Source organism: Cylas formicarius, unplaced genomic scaffold (assembly GCF_029955315.1).
Source record: "Cylas formicarius isolate icCylForm1 unplaced genomic scaffold, icCylForm1.1 PGA_scaffold_1__22_contigs__length_36826433, whole genome shotgun sequence".
Classification (NCBI taxonomy): domain Eukaryota; kingdom Metazoa; phylum Arthropoda; class Insecta; order Coleoptera; family Brentidae; genus Cylas; species Cylas formicarius.
In genome coordinates this window covers 2,054,453-2,075,817 of record NW_026844264.1, presented here as the reverse complement: position 1 = coordinate 2,075,817, position 21,365 = coordinate 2,054,453, and the positions used below count along the sequence as shown (strand labels likewise).

The 21,365-nt window shown below is 33.8% G+C and overlaps 1 protein-coding gene across 4 annotated transcripts in view; it reads left to right on the top strand.

The window, feature by feature from the left end:
- Window positions 1-21,365, top strand: part of LOC132697368 (tyrosine-protein kinase transmembrane receptor Ror-like) — a 239,270-nt gene that overhangs the window by 54,766 nt on the left and 163,139 nt on the right. The window lies entirely within an intron of this gene.

Below are 21,365 nucleotides of genomic sequence, written 5' to 3'. Positions count from 1 at the left end.
ATTCACACAATAATTTGTATTGTTATAGATTGGTTTTAGAGGCATGATTGTGGTTTATGCCACTACGACTTACCTCTAATTAAAATGTATTTTACATAGTTTTAATAACCTGCAGAAGATACAGTGCCAGGGTAAAAGAACGAGCACAATGTAAACATGCAAATCAATAAATAAATGAATGAATTAATAGGGCCTTTATTGAAAAGCATAAAACACATTTCTTACCAACGGAATAAATTTTTTTTAAAAATGTGCTGCATTTTTTAATAAGTAATAATATTTATTTTACAATATTTACACAACGGCGTCCAACTAAGATGCTTCAGTGTTACTCTTTGTATTACTTGATTTGAGAGGATAAATTAAAAAATGTTCATTTATAATACATTAAACTATTGGTCATTATTATGACTAAAGCAAACATTTCTTTAATTGTAAATTCGAAACAAAATTTAAATCAGCTGCATTTTGCTAGTTCACAATATGCAACTCTGATTAATTAATTGATGACCGATGGTTATTTTGTGCCAGACTTTTCTGTAACTTGTCATCTTGTTTTGACTACCACTAAAGATTAAACATCTGGTGCTGTCTGCTCTCGTTTTACCTAGGAAAAAAATTATTATTATGACTTGTTGCAAAAAAAAAAACTCCGAAAACGCTTCCTGTCAACAAAAATTTGTCTATGTTCACAAATTAACTGCAGAATTTTTAAAACTATGAAATATTTTAGACTGAAGAGAAGTTGATAACATATAAAACAATATTTTCGAGGAGTCAAGAATGTGAAATTATTTGACAAATTGTCAGTTTGGTTCGATGTCCAGCAGAAATGAAATAGTTAAATAATTTAAAAAAAAAAAGGTAAAATGGTACCAAAAAGGTATGGTCAGTTAATAAAATGTGAATTGAATGACACATTACATCAAAAATAGGAAACAGAAGTATGTGCAAGTCTACAAAAAAAATGGAATAGAGAATAAGTTATGGGACTGGTTTCAATTTATGGATGGAAAAACCCAAAATCTTGAACTAAATAGTTATTTACACAAGGGAGGTAAGTAGACGACTTAGTAGAGAGTTGCAGCAAGTAATATGCCATTGCCATGTAAGTTTAGTTAGTGTAAGGTGGCTATGACGGCGTTTAAACAAAACAAGCGCTAGATGCTACCTGCCTATCGTTTACCACAGAAAAAGAAAATTACGTATCGTACAGTAAAAACCGGATCGTGGCTTTTAGAGATTATATTAGAAAATTTCCATTAAGGAAGCGTCCAGAAAAACAATTTTTCGACAGTATTTACCATTTACCAAGAATATTTGAAACTTTGAAGATAGAAAAAAATAGGCGTCGTCATATTTTGAATAATGAAGAGCAACTTAATATTTTGTTGCATTTTGCAGAGACCCTCGAAGATTTAACCCGAATCTGTTAGAAATTCCATTATGTATTTAAAAACCCTTTATACTGCTTGTACTGCTCAAAGACATATTAAACAATTGTTAAATAATTCTTATCCTTCGTAAGCTATTAATTTTTTATTGATCGTTCATTAACGAAAAAAAATCATCAACGTTATCGCTTATCCTTGCTCTCATTTTCTATAAATAATGCAGTATCAGTATTTATAGGACTGTTTCTATTTGAAAATATATAACTTTTATCTGTGGGTAATTTCTGCAACACCCTGTATATTTAAAAATATATCTTACAAATAGTTTACTATTACATTATAAATGATCATCCGGTACACAATACAACACTTACCCATGTGTAGACCCATTCTTTTCTTTGCAGTTTTGAACACACGCACAACAAGTTTTCCAGTAGATGGGTATTATATTATATTATATTAAGAATTAAGAAAATTTAGTTATCATAAAATTTTATAATGTAGTTATTACACCGGTAATTATTCTTATTTATGTGTCTTTTTTACGATTAAGTGATAAAATTTCATAATTCTAAACATAATAAAAGTATTCTTACTTCAAGAAATTTAAAAAAAGGGGTAGAGGCACAAAGAAAAAGGACCGATATATATATATATATATATATATATATATATATATATATATATATATATATATATATATATATATATATATATATATATATATATATATATATATATATATATATATATATATATATATATATATATATATATATATATATATATATATATATATATATATATATATATGATGACACTATATTCCGGGATATCATCCGTTCGCTCGTTGAACTCCGACTGGAATCCTGCATCCGACTGGAATCCTGCAAATCTTGCATCCGACTGGAATCCTGCAGACGTTTCGCCAAAATCTCACTTGGCATCTTCAATGCTCGCGCTCCGAAAACACTTCGAACACTTCGAAGTGTTTTCGGAGCGCGAGCATTGAAGATGCCAAGTGAGATTTTGGCGAAACGTCTGCAGGATTCCAGTCGGATGCAAGATTTGCAGGATTCCAGTCGGATGCAGGATTCCAGTCGGAGTTCAACGAGCGAACGGATGATATCCCGGAATATAGTGTCATCACATTTTTCCATCCGTGAATCAATACGTGAGAATATATATATATATATATATATATATATATATATATATATATATATATATATATATATATATATATATATATATATATATATATATATATATATATATATATATATATATATATATATATATTACATTTACTACAGGGATTTTAGTGAAAAATTACTTTTAAAGTTTAACATGGCCCTTATGCTCCCTGGCGACCGTCTTGGAAATCTACAAATATTTTTTATGTTTTTTTTACCATTTTCGTAACACCACGACAAATCTCTACGATAAATATTTTTCGAATAATTGCACTTTGCATTTTTAATTCCATTATTTTCTATGACCGTCCTCTAATATAGTACGTCGTTGTCCTTACTGGGACACTCGTTATGTAGATATTTCAATTTGGAATACACATGCATAAAATATACGATAAAGAAAATAATTTTAAGCAATGCAGAGACGCAATTTACTTGAGTTGTAAATGGGAACATTGTACTGAGACGAGAGTCGATTTCGGCACAAGCGTTATTTCGCCTCAGTGAAAAATATCTTTCGAGCCTTTCAAGAAATATTTTTTGGTGTAATAAGTCGCAATGAGGGAATTTCTGACCTTTTGTGTGTCCCGAACGAAATTTATTTCATCAGTAAAAAGTAATAACGTATTTTATTGTTATGATTTGCTGATCGACACTAGGTCGATAGGTCAGAATTTCTAAAAAATAAGTCAGAATTTCTGAAAAGTAACGCAGAATTTCTGACATAAGTGAGAATTTCAGTCAGAATTTTTGTCATACCTCGGAGATAGAAGGCGTACAATGTTTTAATTGTGTTCTGAATTTCTTCATTAAATGAGAAAATTTTTATAGTATAATAATTGGCAGTTTTAGGGTTTCTAACATGACAATTACGATTTTGGAACTTATTTAGAGCGCTAGTTTAATCATGTTATTTAGATAAATCGGAACATATTTTTTTTATCTGTCAAGTTCTGGTGGAAGCATGCTGGAAATATCAATTTTTCATAGAAAGGCTGTCAACTCTATCGGTTGTTTACTTGTTTGGATTTAAAAAGTTTAAGGTATTTTTTAGTTTTTTTTTTTAAATAAATACTTATGTAAGATGAAAGGGTATGGTAAGGTGATTACTCATGTCAGAAATTATGTCTTGTTTTTTAAAAATTATGAAAGTTATTTTTCAGAAATTCTTACTGATATTTTATTTTTGGATGTTTTTCAAAACTTTGATAAGAACATCGATAAAACTAAATTCTATATCAACGTAATTTTATAATTAGTGCAGTGCTAATAATAATAATAATAATAATAATGATGATCATTAGTATGCGATTGAAGTTTTTGAAAATTGAATTTTTGAAATTTTGAGTTAAAATCTCTTGGGAATCACTACATTATAAACTCAAAAGATGATTTAATGTTTGTTGATGTCAATTATAAAAGCAAATTAAAAAATGAGTTTGCTCAATATTTTCCTCATTTTAATATATAGTTAATATTCCTACTGCATAATGTCAAACTGAGAACATATGAAGGCAAACGATGGGAGCTTCAGACTGATTATGATAAAAGTGTTGAGCACATTTTTGAATTGAATATTGAATTAAGATTTAATATATAATTCAAAATTATCATTTTATTTTATGTGTTTCAAAATATCTTTCTTATTAGCTCTCTTTACTTTTTTGACATTTATTGAAAATGCTTGACATAAACACGGGAATTTTGTAGTAAAATTTTGGTTCTAGAACAAGATTAAAGTTGGTTACAAAACTTACTTAATTTATTTATTACTTTACTTACTTTACTTACTTTACTTCCTTACCTTACGTTTTACTTTAAACCACGCCCAAAATAAGTTTGCTATATAAACCTAACGCCCTCAAACAGCCACAGGCCCTAACAAGGACCTGAAAATGGTTTATTGGTATTTTTCGACCTTCATTATATGTCCCAGATATGCTACTTTCCTTCGCTTGACAATTGTGACGAGGTCACAATGTGTCTTTGCTCTTCTCAGGACTTCCTCGTTGGTCACTCTTGCAGTCCATGAAATTTTTAAGATTCGCCGAAGGCCCGACATCTCAAATGTTTCCAGACGGTTTAAGGGCGGTTTCAAGGCCAAGACGCGACTCCGTATAGAAGGATGTAGCATTTAAGCAGTTGCTGTCAAAGAGCCATATTTTTGTTATTGCTATATACTATTTGTTATCCTATATCCGGCCCAAGGTTATCTGTAATCAGAGACCCTGGCTATTTGCTATGCTATGCTTTCTGCCATGATAACAGTGTCGTCTCTCGTATCTCAAGTTATTTATTGGTACCGCATTTACTTTAATGCCTACATACGTCCTCTCTAGTACTAGTCAACAATGCCTAAATACACGTTAAACAGAAGGGGACCGAGAATACAGCCCTGGCTCCGGCATATCCAATTTATTTATCAATTTATTGTCAATGCGTACATTTGCGTCTGGTTCCAATATAAGTTTCTTATGATTTGGAGGTCTCTTTGGTCGACTTCCTGATCTTTGTAGCGCTTAAATGAGTTTTGTATGTTGTACGCCATCGAAGGCCTTTTTATTGTCACTGAAGCAGGCGTCCTTGCGCTGATGTCCGCATTTTTTTAGTAATACGGTCAAGGAAAACAGGGCTTCCCTAGTCTCAAGTCCGTGCCTGAAACCAAACTGCGTCTGATTTTCCTGGCATGTAAGGCACTCTAAGGAAAGTCTTAAGCAGGTGGCTTAGGATACTAATTAACCTGTAATCTTCACACTTTTTTGAATGTTGTTTTTTTGGGATTGGGATGAAGATAGATTTCAGCCATTCATCAGGTAAACTTCCACTCGTGTAAATTTGTTTGAAGAGTTCCACAATGTTGTAGTTGTCATCGAGAAACTTCATTAGTTCAATATGTACGTTGTCAGATCCAATTACTTTGTTATTGCGGGTTCATCAGGTCTTTCATCTTTAAACAATTCTTTCACATAGTTTTCCCAGGTCGATTGTTTTTGCTCTTCTTCGAATATAAGTTTGTTGTTCCTGTCCATCAAAACTGTGGGCGGCTTCCATCAAAATATTTCTGCCATCTCTTTTAGTTTAGCATGCATGTTAAGGAAATCATGTTGTTGGTTTAACTTCTCCATCTCCTCACACATTTCCTTCATCTACTCTTCTTTGGCTAGTCCAATCTCCGGTTTTAATTCTCGATGTAAGGTATTATACGGGGTCTTATCATTTTTAGCTTTTCTTCATTGCTTTATTGAGACAAGGATCTCGTCTGTCTTCCATCGCTTTCTTTTGAATTTTTGGGATGGTTTGAGGGCCTTTTTGCTTATTCTATTTATAATATTCTGGATGCTTGTCCAATATTTGTTGCCATCAGGTCTGTGTTTGTCTCCTCTGAAATTTATGTTCTAATATCGTTATTCTATAGTTTTGTTTGATCGAGGTTTACTGCCTTCTCAGTCTTTTTAAATATCTTCAGGCAGCTATCTAGATCGCCAACCAAGGGATTATGCTCCGAGCTTATGTGCACCTCAGGGTATGTTGTGGCACACTTCTGACAGTTTCTGAAACGGTTATTGATTAAGATGTAGTCAATCTGCAGGAGAGGTCCAGGTATACAGTCTTCTTTTTGATAGTCGGAACTAAGTGTTACACACTAAGAGATAGTTTATTTAACATAATTCGTAAAGTCTATCTCCTCTCTCATTGGGTTTCGCCCAGGTTAAATCTTTCTACCGGAATATCTCTATTGCCCTCTCCAACCTTGGCATTAAAGTATCCTATTATTAGGTTCATCTCATTTTTCTTAAGAGTTTTAAAAAGTTTTGTCAAGTCTTCATAGATGATTTCAGTGTCTTCATCGAATGTTTTATCTGCTGTGGGCATATATACTTGAATTATGTTGATATGAAAGGGCCTAGCATTAAGCTGCAATAGAACGATCCTTCCTGAGATGGGTGTGAAGTTCTTAAGCCATCCGGAGTATTCTCTAGTAATAAACACTCCAACTATGTTTCTGTGGTGCATGTCGCTGCTTGTGTCACCTGCGTAGTAAAAAGATCCGTCTGTGTGCTTATATACTCCGTTATTTCGCCATCGCACTTCGCTCACATCTATAATGTCACTTGCAGTCTTTTAGCTTCTTGTATTAAGTTGCCAATTTTTCCAGCCGCATAAAGGCTTCTAACGTTCCACGTTGCTATGCGTATTCTGTTTTTTTTTTATTATTTTTCATTCTTCCACCGCCGATTCTTAGCACCCCTTGCCCACCTAAGGGCTGCACGGGGCTGGGGGCTGTCTCTGTTATTGTTTCTTCCGTAGTGATATCCTGGGGAACAGTTCAGTTCAGACGGTCCTCTGGAGGCAGACGCTGTTTGCAGCCGCCCAGGCGGGGTCAGACGCTGCGAATTCCTCATATCTGGCTATCCTCACTTAGTTTAGCCTGCAGGTCGATTCAGTTACCAGGGAGTCACTCGTGGAGCCACAAGTCGGGTCGTGGCGGCCAGTTTATCATGTAATTGCGTTTGTTGTAAGCAGTCGCTTTATGAGGTTTGTAAGCATTGTGCAGTTAAATTTCTTTCTGAAATGCCAAGCAAAAATATTTCAGATACGTTTTGCTTTTGTGGTCTAAAATTTTAGACATAAAATTATACCCCATTTGAAAAAAAAAAAAACAGTACTACGCTTATTTTAAAGTAAACATTGGTGATCAAGACAAACCTTGTTACCAGTTACCAGGAGGTCACTCGTGGAGCCACAAGTCGGGTCGTGGCGGCCAGTTTATCATGTAATTGCGTTTGTTGTAAGCAGTCGCTTTATGAGGTTTGTAAGCATTGTGCAGTTAAATTTCTTTCTGAAATGCCAAGCAAAAATATTTCAGATACGTTTTGCTTTTGTGGTCTAAAATTTTAGACATAAAATTATACCCCATTTGAAAAAAAAAAAACAGTACTACGCTTATTTTAAAGTAAACATTGGTGATCAAGACAAACCTTGTTACCAGTTACCAGGAGGTCACTCGTGGAGCCACAAGTCGGGTCGTGGCGGCCAGTTTATCATGTAATTGCGTTTGTTGTAAGCAGTCGCTTTATGAGGTTTGTAAGCATTGTGCAGTTAAATTTCTTTCTGAAATGCCAAGCAAAAATATTTCAGATACGTTTTGCTTTTGTGGTCTAAAATTTTAGACATAAAATTATACCCCATTTGAAAAAAAAAAACAGTACTACGCTAATTTTAAAGTAAACATTGGTGATCAAGACAAACCTTGGGCGCCACATATCGTTTGTAAGCTATGTGAAGAAGGTTTAAGATATTGGAATAATGCATCCATGCGATCTCTAGCATTTGGAACACCTATGATATGGAGAGAGCCAACAAATGACCACGATGAGTGTAATTTCTGCATATACAATGTTCGATGATCTAATACTGAAAATTTGAAAAACATTGTTTTTCCGAATCTCAAGTCTGCAATCAGCCACATGACTCAGATGTTTCAATACCTGAGAGAATCTAGCCAATTTAGATGAAGATACCACCAGTTTTTCTGAACTGGATATACAAGAAAATATATGGTACATGATATATGGAGTGTTATATGGGATTTATCGACTATTTTGAACAAAGTGTTTCACTTGGAACAGACTGCAATTCTGCGGACTGGAGATTTTTTATTGACTCATTCTAGAGGAGCCTACAAAAATCTCGAACTACTGTTTGAGAAAATCAAATACAAGGACCATAGTTCGATGATTTGTGTGGTGACTTAAAAATTGTGGGACTTCTACTAGGTTAGCAGTAGTACGACGTACCCCTGTTTTTTGTGTGAGCGCCACAGACAGTAAAAACAGTAGGCAGTAACAACAATGGGTGAAAAGGAACTGATCAAAAAGGGTTAATTTAACTCCCAGGTCAAAAAATATTCTTCACGATAGTCTTAATGATCCAGAAAATGTTCTCTTACCACCATATTGAATTAGCACTGATAAAGCAGTGCGTTAAAGCTTTTATTAAAGATGGAACATGTTTTGAATACCTATGTGGAAAATTTCCTCCTCTCTCAGATGCCAAATTAAAGAAAATAATTTTTGTAGGTCCTCAAATTAGCCTAATGAGGTTAACAAGCGAACCTCAAGACTTTGTGAATACCATCATCGAATCTGAAAAGGTTTCACGGCTTTCATTTAATCACATTATAAAAGGTTTTCTAAAAAACAACAAATATCTGAATTACATTGTAGAAAAAATGTTTGCGAAATTTGTGGAAATGGAATGTAATAAAACCACACTTTTTATACTCACATCTGAACTACTTTCTCGAAAATATGGGTACTGGGGCGAGGTGAGAGGTTCCACCAGGCTATAAAACAAATTTAACGCAGAAATCAAGGTCGAACGTTGCAGTGATGGCAGATTACTGCTAGTGATTAAAAAGAGACCATTCGGCCATGCAAAAAACCACTAAAAGAAGTTTTTCTGCCAAGAGAAAGAGAGATCCCCCAAAGATAAATGGACCTCATAATTGCGTGAGACTCTTTTATTTCAATTAGATTTTTATTAATTCCGTTTTATTCTTGCACTAATAAAAATAATGCTTAATTCAACCTAGATTTGCATTTATGAATTATTTTGATGTTGATAAAAAACCTTACGTGATAGAGGAAAATGCTTATCAGACTTAAATTTAGGAGGCGAAATCAACTTTCAAAAGTTTAAAAATTGTTGGCCTGTGTTATCATACAGGTTTTGGCCAGATCTTTATATAAGGTGGCGATCGGTTTACTTAAAAAAATTAATTAAATTAATTAAATTAAATTAAAAACTAATTTTAATAAAAAGATATTACTAATTGCTAATCAGTTTATATTATTACTAATTCAGATAATGGGTCAACCGATTTGTTCGAACGCTTAAACACGATAACGATTATTTTTGGCAAGTTTTTTCTCTCATCCCCAGTCAGGTAGAATAACGACGCGAAATTATTTAAGTGCCGACAAAAAAGAAAAAATAACAAATCGAGACGCGTTTTCTGAGTTGGACCACCTTGTCGACTTTATTGACTGCCAGCCTGTTAAACGAGAAACACCCTGAGACTCAAGACCCGATCCTTTTCATGCCCGATTTGTTTTTTAAGGTGGACTTTGACAAATCGCAAGTGTTTGTCGCCGTCTCGAAATGCAAACGTGAAAAGGGCACAAAAACATCCTTTCGGTTTATGGTAGGAAATATCTAACTTTAGAAGCCTAAAGATATTTTTTTAAGGAAACCGTTCAAAATTAGATGTTATTCTTTCCCTATTAATCTACTGATAATTAAAAAAAGTAAACAAAATTATAAGATATGAGTTAAGCCAAACTTAGTGCAATAATAAACGGAAATTATACTAATCAAGATGTTGTGCAAAAAACAGGGTTACTAGAGGCTCCTGGGACCAATATATTTTTAATTATTTTATTCGTGAGATATAGACAATACCAGTCCAATTATGCGGATCTAACGATTTATCAACGACAAACTTTCTACTTCGTTTTTATCGTGTTTAATTGTTATCCTCGAAATAAAATAATAAAAAGACAGACCTGTATCCAGCTGTCGTTTTTGAGACTTGGACAATATTATGTAGCAACATGATTAATGAATAGCAATTTTCTAATTTTTTTTTTCATTCCCAAAAAAAAACAGCCTCAAATTTGATTAACTATTTTCAAAACGAAAGGCAATGTGGAAAATCGCCAACAAGACAGTAGTAGAGAAAGCAATGCCCATTAGTTTAAGAAAAAAGACTAAAAATTGTAGCCGAAGAAAACCGCAAAAGCGAAAATAAAATAGAAATGATTGGTAACATTCTGGAATACATTTTTTTAAAATTATGCAAACAATTCTTTTGTGTTCCTAAAAACATCTATGTTACTTTAGGATGAAATTGCAATTACTGAGGAAAAGGCAACCAAATTATTCTACCATAGTCAAGCTTTAAGTGCACTAGGCTATAATAAAAATAATTCGATGTTCTTTCAGATTTGAATTTTTTTGCATTTCTAATTAAGTATCCAAGATCTTCCAAGGTCTTTATATTTATGTTCATTACGTTACATGTTACATTTGAAAATAATTGCTTTATTAGATAAAACAGCTAATAAAACGATAATTTGTTAAGTCAATTTTTGAACCGGACTGGAGCTATTCGAGCCTTAACTTGTCCAGGAATGCTTTAGAGACTATTCCTAGATTATATTATAATATCATGATAATAACAATAACATCAATTTCTAGGTTTGGTAGAAGTTGCAGAAGAACATCGGACTTTTCCTGGAAATCCATTTGATTATTATTCTCACTAGTTTGTAAGTAAACAGATTTAAAATAAGAAAAGTGTCAGCAGGAAAGGCGGAAGTGGATTTAAAGTTTCGACTATCATGGTAAAATAAACTCTTTGATAATAATAATTATAAGAAAAAACTGATATCGCAGCGTATTATGTTAAAATTGGAACTCCTTGATTTTATCTCCATTGCCAGTTTAAGGCAATAGATATTATGGACTGCGGCAAAATCCTATTACGAAAAACTAGTAGATAGTTCTCTTAAAAATAGTTTAGCAAGTTGAGTTATATCACATTCCGTACGAGTACAGAAAAATTAATAAGGGACTGGTGGGATCGAGAATGAGTACTGGATGTCGAAGTTTCACAGATGATTTATTATTCCATTCGAGGACCAGTTAGAGGACTGGGATTTCTCAGTGACGAACAGAGTTTTTAAATTTTGTTTATAACATTAAACATTAAATTAGATTATTGTAATTTGTACAACCAGGAACACAATACGAAAACTAACCATAGTTTTTAACATTATTTTTAATGATTTTACCACATATTCCATTTAACAAGATGCCCACCGAGATTCGCCGTATTTATCCTTACTTTTTTTTATGTGCTGCGAATATATACACTTTGGAAAAATTATAGGGATGCACAAAATCGCAGTGTTTCCAGACCTTTGAATAATTTTACCGACTTATGTTTTATAATTTAATTGGTTAAAATGTTAATAATTGAAATTGTGTGGGACATTAGCTTAGCATATATTAAAGAATGACAAAATCTGCATTTTTTTCATTAAACCATGCAAATGTTTCTAAAGAAATTCTTTTTGATACCTGTGCGTTTTCATTTCGGAGGTTTTCTTGCGGCTGTCCTTTTTCATTGACCCGTTTCTACCGACGTTTTTTGGGCTTGATATTGTAGCTCGGAATGAAACAAATATTAAGCTCGCATCAGTGACAACTGAGACGTTTCCATTATAATGAAAACAACAAACAACAAATAAAAAATGTTTTTGGCTTAAAATTGACTTGAAAGGTATTTCTTAAAAATAGAAATCAATGTAAAGCTATAAATAACAGTCTTATAAACTGAAGAAATTCGTTTTTGTTTACAATTACAATAGGTACAGGGATGCAGTGTTCAAGAGTGCAGGGCGTTTTATCGGTTTTCGCCTCGGATCTATAGGACACGAAACTTCCGTGGTAAAGTGACGTTTTCCGCAGTCCTTAATAAAGGAGTGAGTTAAAAAGTTTACCGAACGTGTTGCATACTATACTTTTTCTACGGCCGTTAGTTTTGGGGTACATTTTCGCAAAACAACACAAATTGACATGACCGTGAGAATTCAGTGACCGTAAAATCCCGGAAATGTCCGAAGTGGCTCTGATTCGTGGGAAACGAAACTGACGTGGTAAAGTGACGCTTTCCGCATGCTAGATCGGTGTGTAATGGCATTTGACTAACGAGTGAATTTGACACGAGCGGTGCGAGTGACTCAGAAAATTTTCCGAACGTGTTGCATACTATACTTTTTCTACGACCGTTAGTTTTTGGGTACACGCAAAACAACACGAATACATTCACTGACATGATCGTCAGAATTGACAAACGTCAAAATTCAAAGCGTGGGAAATACCTCCAAAAACATCCGATTGCTCGTATGCATGGGAAACGAAACTGACGCTGTAAAGTGACGCTATTAGCTATTTTTTTAGCTATTTTACAGACGGGAGTAGAAAAATAGTATTGCACTGTGGACCTTTCTTTGAAAAAAAAAAGTATTTTTTTTTCATTACTAGTTTTAAACAAATGGTTGTTAAATACACCAATATTTAAAAAAGTAAAAGTTCTTAATTTATTTTTATTTTTGCAAATATAAAAATATTTTTCTATTTATCTATTATCTTTCATTTTTAAACGGTTATAATAAAATAAAGATCATCTATCTGTTTTATTTTTGCTAATATCTCGAAAACAAGTGGAATAAAATGTAGTGTTTTACAATTGTAACCAGAATAACGTGTTCTATTGATGAAATAAGTTACTTTTAATAGGCTGATATCTCAGAAAATTGTTTGTGTTATATATTTTTTTTATTTACCTTGATATCCTTAAAACGAAAATGTTACAGCCAATCAAAATGTAATCAAGATAAATTAAATGCACTCACACCTGACCTTGGCCTTAACATTGTGACTGTACCTTTTGAAAGCGAAATAGTACTCAGATGATTCATATGATCCAAAATCCAATGTAGTGATTTAAAATTGAGCAGACGCTTTATCACGTGTTAAGGAAATCGGTGATGCCAAATAAGATATTAATTAATGAAATTAAGATACCCGTTACAAATTCGACTGTCAGACTTTTCCTATATTAATTTTGGTTGCCTCCGTTTTAGAAATAAAAAGATTTTGTTTGAAAACTTTCAACCGCATAAAAATGAGACCGATGCGTCGTATAAAAAAATCACACGGTATTAAGTCTGGTCATTTTCCTGGCGTGGGCAATGAGTGGAATTATTGTTTTTCTTAAGCAACCGGACTTTCTGGAGCGATATGTTGATATTTTTGATGTGGCGGAACATATTGCCAGATACTGAAAAAGCATCAATGAAATCGACCAGACACAAGCCAAAAGTTACAAATTATCCACAGTGTAAATCCACCACTGCGGAATTCTTTTATAACGTCATAAGAGTTTACTTCATTTAAAAATTTTACATACAAAAGTTGTTTGTATGGATGTCTAATTTGTGGTAATCGTTTGTAGGGTAAAAGGAAACCCGAAAATCGTCCTTTCAAAATTGATAGTTGTAGGTAAGACGTCCGGTACATTATTGCATGGTGTGATCACTGATTGATTATGCTTTTCCTTGCCCATATTTTTCAAGTTTCTTTTCTTTTTCGTACTTTCTATCAAAAGTCAATCAAATTTGAAAAAGTCTATTGTACTCTTTCTAAGCATATAGACATGAATATAATCAATCAAACAAAAAAAGTTATGCTCCTGGCCAAAATTTGACATTTATAATTTTAGAATCGGATTCAGCATTCCAAAATTGCAAAAATGTTAAAATTTTAAAGTTTTCTCTCGAAAGAATTAATAAAAAACCATTTTCAGGTTCATTCCACCCACTCAGAGCTTGTGGCTGCCTTAGGGGGCGTTTCTCGAAATCTGTTTATTAGAAAACTAGGGCTTATTTTGAACAAAGAGTATTCTTTTATAATTTGGCCCATTAATTTTGGGACACCCTGTATAAGAAGATGCAAAAGGCTATATTCCGAACAATCATTGTCCGAAAGTTTATGGGAGGAAATCAGAGAGCGCGTCACCCAGAGCTCAACAATCACGAAAGGGCCGCAGTGGAGATCAATCCCTTTGACATCTGAGATATCTTTGATGAGTAAATGTTCCCATCAAAATGAAAGAGGTCTTTGAGCAAAAATAATAATAATAACTCTCTCATTTATGTATGTATGTATTTACAATAACTAAGCAAAATATTTTTATAAATAATAATAATAATAATACTTTACTTCCAACAGGCATATATCCAATTATAGAAAATACGTAAAACAAAGCAATAAATAATTGCATGTAATACCTAAGCTTCGGAATGCCGTGCTGGAGATGAATAGAATGGAAATTGACATGCTGGGAATGAGTGAAGTTCGATGGACTGGTAATGGACAACACAATGGATGATGCAACTCTGTTTTACTCAGGAAATGAGCAATACCATGTCCACAGAGTCGGAATACTTATTAAGAAGAACTTAACAAAATTTGTTAAGAATGTCCTCCCATACTCAGAAAGATGTATAATGCTACAGATCAGTGGACGCCCGTTCAACATTAATATTATACAGACATATGCTTCAACACCAGACAAACCAGCAGCGGAAAGAGAAGAATTCTACGCTCAATTAAGGGACGTATATAGGGCGATTAAGAAAAATGAGATAACCATTATAATGGGTGATATGAACGCAAAGATTGGTCAGGACCAAGTTCAGGATACCGTTGGTAAATTTGGATTAGGCGTGAGAAACGAAGCAGGAGATCGATTGCTAGAGTTCTGTCAGGAAAACGATCTTATCCTTGGCAATACATGGTTCCAGGTACCACCAAGGAGGCTATACACTTGGAAATCTCCGCAGGATAAGGATGGTCAATTTGTCAGGAATCAGATTGACTATATAATGATTAACAAAAGATTTAGAAACTCAGTAAAATCAGTGAAAACTTACCCTCGAGCTGACATCGAGTCCGACCAACATCTGGTGGTTGCACAACTAAGACTGCGTCCAAAGAAACGAGCAAAGAAAACAACAAACAGAGGTACAGACATCGAAAAACTACGGGACACACAGGCTAAAAACAATCTGGGAAATAAAATTAATGACAACCTAAGGTTAATGGCCCAAAATAAGGACGACCATGCACACTATGGGACAACATGAAAGGAATTATACAACCAACAACAAACAATATCCTTGGCCAAAAACAACAAACAAAAAGGAAAGAATGGATGACCGATGATATCCCGTGCTTAATGGAACAAAGACGGCAAAATAAAAATAATAAAGCCAGATACAAACAACTACAGCGAGAAATTAGAACGAAAATCAGAGAAGCAAAAAATATCTGGGCAAACCAAAAATGTCAGGAAATTGAAGACCTGGAGAAGAATCATGATAGCTTTCATCTACATAAAAAAATCAAGGAGTTTACCAACGCAGGAACTAAATGAAATCAAAAGGTACTAGTAAATGAGTCAAACAAAATTGTAGTTGATCAGCAAGAACAACTTGAAGCATGGTGCAAATACATTTAAAAAATGATCGATGACAACCTCACAGACAGGCAGGATGCGGAGGAACTAGAGGGTCCAGAATTTATCATGTCAGAACTTAAAAATGCACTACGTCTGACCAAAAACGGAAAAGCTACTGGTCCAGATGATCTCCATGTAGAACTGATAAAACTTCTTGATGTTGAACATCTTACATTATTGCTCAGAATCTTTAACAAAACTTACGAGACAGGTAATATTCCCGAAGAATGGCTTGTTTCCACTTTTATCACCCTACCCAAGAAGGCAAGGCAGGAAGGAAAAGCGATGGATATGGAGAAGATTGGATGCTAACATTGGCGAAACTCAGTTTGGATTTAAGGACGGCTTCGGGACACGTGAGGCCCTTTTTGCAGTACAAGAAATGTCTAGATCAACAGACAACTGTAATAGCTTGCTTCATAGATTACAAAAAAGCTTTTGGCAATGTGAAGCATTATCATGTTAACTTGTTAACTAATTAACTTATTAATCAAACTGGGACTCAATAGTAGAGACAGCAATATAATTAAACAGTTGTATTGGAATCAAGTGACCCAGATAAAGTGTGATAACCATATCTCGGAAAAAATCAAAATTATGAAGGGTGTAAGACAGGGATGCGTTCTTTCCCCGCTTCTGTTTAACATATATTCAGAGGCAATTTTCCAGGAGGCTCTGGAAGACATCGAATTTGGAATTAAAGTTAATGGGAAAATCCTAAACAATATTCGGTATGCAGATGACACTGTAATACTAGCCCACACCATTCAAGATATTCAACAGCTATTAAACAGAGTAAATACTATCAGTAAAAATTACTACTTAATAAACTACAGTATAACGCAATTCATGGTAATATCTAAAACTTGTATTAACAATGCGTCGCTGTCAATTAATAGCCAACCCATAGCGAGTACACCGCTTTAAGTATTTGGGAAGCTGGCTAAATGACGAGTGGGACCCAGATGAAGAAATTAAGACAAGAATAGAGATAGCCAGGAGCACGTTTTTTAAATTAAATTCGCTTCTCACAAGTAATGATCTTAACCTGAAAACACGCTGGAGAATAACACAATGCTATGTTTTGACTACCCTACTTTATGGTGTTGAGAGCTGGACTTTGAAGGTCTCCAGCATGCGAAGGGTGGAAGCTTTTGAAATGTGGCTCTTTAGACGGATCCTTAAAATACCATGGACGGATCGTGTGACCAACGAAGATGTGCTAAGACGAATGAACAGAGAACGAGAGTTACTAACCGCTTTCAAACAGTTGGAGTAATCACAGGATGATAATATCCATACAATTTTAAGTGACAATATCTTAAGAATTTTCGCTAAACATTCTTCAAACTAGAAGTATGATTTTCATAAACATATAACAAGTTGGACGGTAGAGATGCTGCACAATCTATAGAATTTTTAACTAGTATATACAGCATGGCCACAGATAAAGAAATCGGTCTGACCTTAAGAGAATCCATGTCAAACTGCTGGACTAACAACAGAAAAATAATATCTATACAACTTAAAGTGAAAATGTTTTAAGCATTTACGATGCATTACTCTTCAAACTAGAATTATGATTATCGTAAACAGGTGACCATATTATAGATAAATATTTCTTTCACTCCTAATAACAAGTTAAAAGGGTAGAGATATTGCACAGTCTATAAAATTAACAGCATGCCAACAGATAAACAAATCGGTCTGACCTTATAAGAATCCATGTAAAACTGTTAGAGTAACAACAGAATGATAATATCCATACAACTTAAAGTGAAAATATTTTAAGCATTTACGCTGGACACTCTTCGAACTAGAAGAGTTTAACTTTCGTAAACAGGTGACCATATTATAGATGAATATGCACAGACCTCGCCAGCTTTTAATACATTCAATAAATCTAACATCAGTGTCAAACACAATGCCCAGATCTCTGAACGTATCACACCTCTCAAGGCTAGTGTACGAGGTGTGTTCAAAAAGTAAGCTGAATTTTAGGTTTTATGAAGAAATATTTATTTATTCATCAAAATTAATGTTGTCCGCTGCAAAGTCATCCCCTCCACATATAATACACTTGCGCCAACGTTCTTTCCAATCCTCGAAGTACCCCTGGTAAGCACTTTCTGGTATAGCCTTGAATTTTTCCAGCGATTTTTTCTTTATTTCATCAATTGTTCCAATCCTCCTTCCATTCCAAAGGGACCATATGCGGTGAATATGGAGGCTAAGACATTATTCTAATTTTGTTTTGGGCCAAAAAGTTAGACACAAGCAACGATGAGTGAGCAGGTGCATTATCGTGATGCAAAATCCATGAATTGTTTTCCCACAATTCCGGATTTTTTCTTCATACTGCTTCTAGCAAACGGTGCATAACTTCAAGGGAATACTTTATATTGAAAGAAAATAGTCAGCAAAACCTTGACATTGGATCCAACTTGACGTGCTTTATTCGGTTGCTGACTTGCTGCCGAGTCGAGCATACAAAACACGTCCAACGCTTCTGTCCAAAAAAAAGTAAACCTGCAAACTGGATAAAACTGCGAACATATGTTAGGGGTATGTGTCCAACATAACAACAAAATTGCAACAGGTTTGTAGTGTTTAATAGCCTGCCCTCAAAACCGGCCAGATTTTAGTTTTTTCCGTATCTCTGCATAAAGCTTACCATTTAAAATATGATTGAATGTAACCAGAAGCGGCTCAATAAATGAAACTGAGGATTTTAAGAATACACTTGAAATGAACTTTACTAAACCACGAGCAGTACTAAACTCAGATTATCAAATATTGACTCAGTGGCGAATTCTAGCTTGCATGGTGAAAGTTCAAATCAAACTAAATTAACTACATTAATTACAAACTAATATGTAAATACTTTCAATAAACAAACAAACGCGTAACGTATAACCAAAAAGAAACAACAGTAGGATAGTATAATTATTTGAATCAGTCAAAACTGAGAGTTACTCCAGAACAACAAACGCAAGCAAACACACACAAACACACAAATAACCAGACAAACAAACTCCCTCGCTCCCCCGACAGAGACGGTACGAATAGCATCCACACATATTTAGTTCAGAGAAGCGTCACTGAATATGGGTAGGACCGAAAAACTCATTCAAAACTCATCCTGAATAAACGTATTTTTAACATCCACTAAGGTCTTCCAATTTTATGAACAAATTTGTCTAAATGCAACTTATGACAATTTTACAACACTTGCTCATCTTCTGTAAATAAGATCGTATTCAGCATATGTCGACTATTAAAAATTGTTTTAGGGAACCAAAGCTTGCTGGGTCTAGATAATATGTACAGCTTTCTGTAAGTTGTCCTTAGGTGTTTTAATATTTAACTTATTCCAAACAATATGGAGTCACTAATCGTCCTCAAATTAATATGTCAATGCCAAATGCATTAGATTTTAAAGACTTTATTGCCTTCAGTATCTGTAACCTTAGAAAATGAAAATTACTCATTTTGCGATATATTCTCGTCTTTGATCATTGTTTATTGTTGAGCAAGCACCTAAAGATATAATAAATAAATAATGCCTACATTTTTACGAAATACATATACAGTCCGCCGCTGGGCGCAGATCAGTTTTCCAGGTGAGTTGTTATAGACATGGATTCTCGATTCGGTTTCGCATTTCAAAAGTGTTCTAAATTAAACCGTTTAAATAAACTTACACGCAGCATACTGCGGTCTGAACAATGCCATTCTTATCTAGGCAAATGAGGCGGAGTGCTATTTGGATTGAAATCTTTAACTCAAGCGTTTAAAGGCGTTACGTTTTTTTAAACCTTTTATGAATTTACATTTAAGAGGATAGCAAAACTGACTAATTCGAACTGAGAAGGATTAACTCCGTCTGGGGTAGGAATTAAATTGAAATTCGTCTCGTGGGAGTGGATTGATTCCATTATGCTAGAAGTGGAATTACAGGTAGGTGCTCGAGTGTGAATACAATTCAACAAGCAGCTCCGCAAATGCAGGTTTTTCCGTATTTGTACATCCTATCTACAGGGTTGCGCAAAGAACTATAAAAATAGTGCAAATGCTTAGTGTTCATGATTATTTTTTAAAAAAATTGTATATATTATTTTATATTCTTTTATTCTGAATCAGCGTAGTTAATTTGCAGATTACCAAAAATACTAGTGATTTTACATTATGCCCGGTAAATTTCGCACATTGACGGTTTTTCTAGATTGCCGATATTTTGGATAATCTGCAAATTGACTACGCTGATTTAGACAATGTGCAAAATGTCTGAGGCGTTCGTCAATCTCAGCATTAACAGAATATTATGCAACAAGTGTGGTAAACGGCATTAGAGTCAGCAGTTTATCTGACACGAGCGGAGCAAGTACTTAATAAACGAGTGACGAACATTAATTGATATGTGCGCCGTGATTTGCATCCGCGGCAAACAAAACTGACATAGTAAAATGACACTTTCCGCGAGCTAGAACTATGTATAATTTGTGAATCATAGCAGGGAGCGGAAAAAATAAAATAGTTTTGCAAAAGTTATATACATTATGCAGTAATAAGAATAACCTATACTGTTTCTAGGGCCGTTAATAGTAAATATTATTTATTGAGTATGGAGTGGCCAAGAGCACAAATAGACCAAAAACTGAAAGATACTGAAAAAAGTCTTTTTTTTAAGTTTGTCTTTTTAATTTAATTTAAAATCAGGTTCACAGTGCCTGACGTTTGTTTTTTATACACGTTTCGAAAAAAATGTAAAATTTGCTAAATAGCAACGTTGCCTTTTTTTACAGAAATTTCTAAAATTTTCACTATCACCTGTTTTATTCGATTGCACCTATCAAAATTGTGATGCATTTGTCAAAATAAAAACTTTAGGCTTTCAGAATAATAGACTCATATGGATTGCAGAGAATTGCCAATGTAATATTAGATAATAATGATTATGTTGAATAAAAGCCACATTACCAATATGGCTTTGTTTTAAGACCTACAAACCTTGTGCTCGCTTTTTTAAAGATAGCATAGGGTTTTCAATAACGCATTGCTGCTGAAGCATCGTTTTCATCATATCATTTTTTCATCTAGTTTACATCAGTAACGGATCTAGTTTGCTTAGTGACTTTATCATTTGAATATTTATTTATTTAGTACAAACCTTTTACAAACGTAACGATAAGAATAAGAATATCCTCTGCTCTAAAATCTTACTTTGAAAAATACGTCAAAATTATGAAATGGACAATCAAATAATATAAGGTTATAATAACGTATTTTGAAATTTAAAACAACAGTTTTAACATTTCATGTTTAAGCTGTAAAAAGAACACGTTGCACTTTATTCAATTTATATTTTTGTATTTTGTTTTGGTACCCGGTGCAAAAAAATAAACTGAAACTTCAGTCAAGCTCTGAAGAAGCCAACAGGGTGATTGGCGAAACGTTAGCTAGTTCGACTCAATAAAAACATACTCAGGAGGAATCAAGAAGTTTTATAAAAAGTATTGCAGTAGCCTGTGGAAGTTTCTTTGAGAAAAACTTTTATAAAGAATGTCTTTTTTTCTTATCTTTCACTTTTTCTATTCTATATAAGATATAGATTTCTATGCC